The 482-nt window shown below is 50.0% G+C and overlaps 1 protein-coding gene across 1 annotated transcript in view; it reads left to right on the top strand.

Annotated features, from left to right (window-relative positions):
• Positions 1–482, top strand: part of LOC119586604 (sphingosine-1-phosphate lyase 1-like) — a 24,010-nt gene that overhangs the window by 15,291 nt on the left and 8,237 nt on the right. The window lies entirely within an intron of this gene.

The following is a 482-nucleotide window of genomic DNA, read 5'->3' as shown; positions in this document are numbered from 1 at the left end:
TTCAGATACCATTCCCTCTTGATATTGCTTCGTGCGATGAAAATAAAAACGTGGCTGATTATGTGTATGTGTTGGGGCGTGAGAAGCAAAGGGGGTGGCGGTAGAGAGGGGGATAAACTGGCAGGGGGGTAAGGGGTAAGTAGGGGGACGGGAAACAGAGGGAAAGGAGAGGGCAGGGAGGATGGGGGGGGGGAGAGGAATAGGGGGCAGAGCAGGAATTTGTGTAAGTAGGAAGATAGGAGGCAAGAGGATAGGAGGCAAGAAGGAAGATGGGAGGTAGGGAGATTGTGAGCAGATAGGTGGGGAAAGAGGTGAGCAGGAAAATAGAGGCAAAGGAATAACGGACAGGGAGATAAGAGAATGGAAGGATGATGGAGACAGAATAAGGGAAATGCGAAAAGGGCGGGGAAGGAAAAGGAAAAGGGTAGATGAGAGACTAAAGGAAGAGGATGGAAAAAGTGCAGCAGGTGGGAAATAAGAAC

The sequence above is a fragment of the Penaeus monodon genome, chromosome 21, assembly GCF_015228065.2.
Source record: "Penaeus monodon isolate SGIC_2016 chromosome 21, NSTDA_Pmon_1, whole genome shotgun sequence".
NCBI lineage: Eukaryota > Metazoa > Arthropoda > Malacostraca > Decapoda > Penaeidae > Penaeus > Penaeus monodon.
This window is presented reverse-complemented; position numbering and strand designations above follow the sequence as displayed.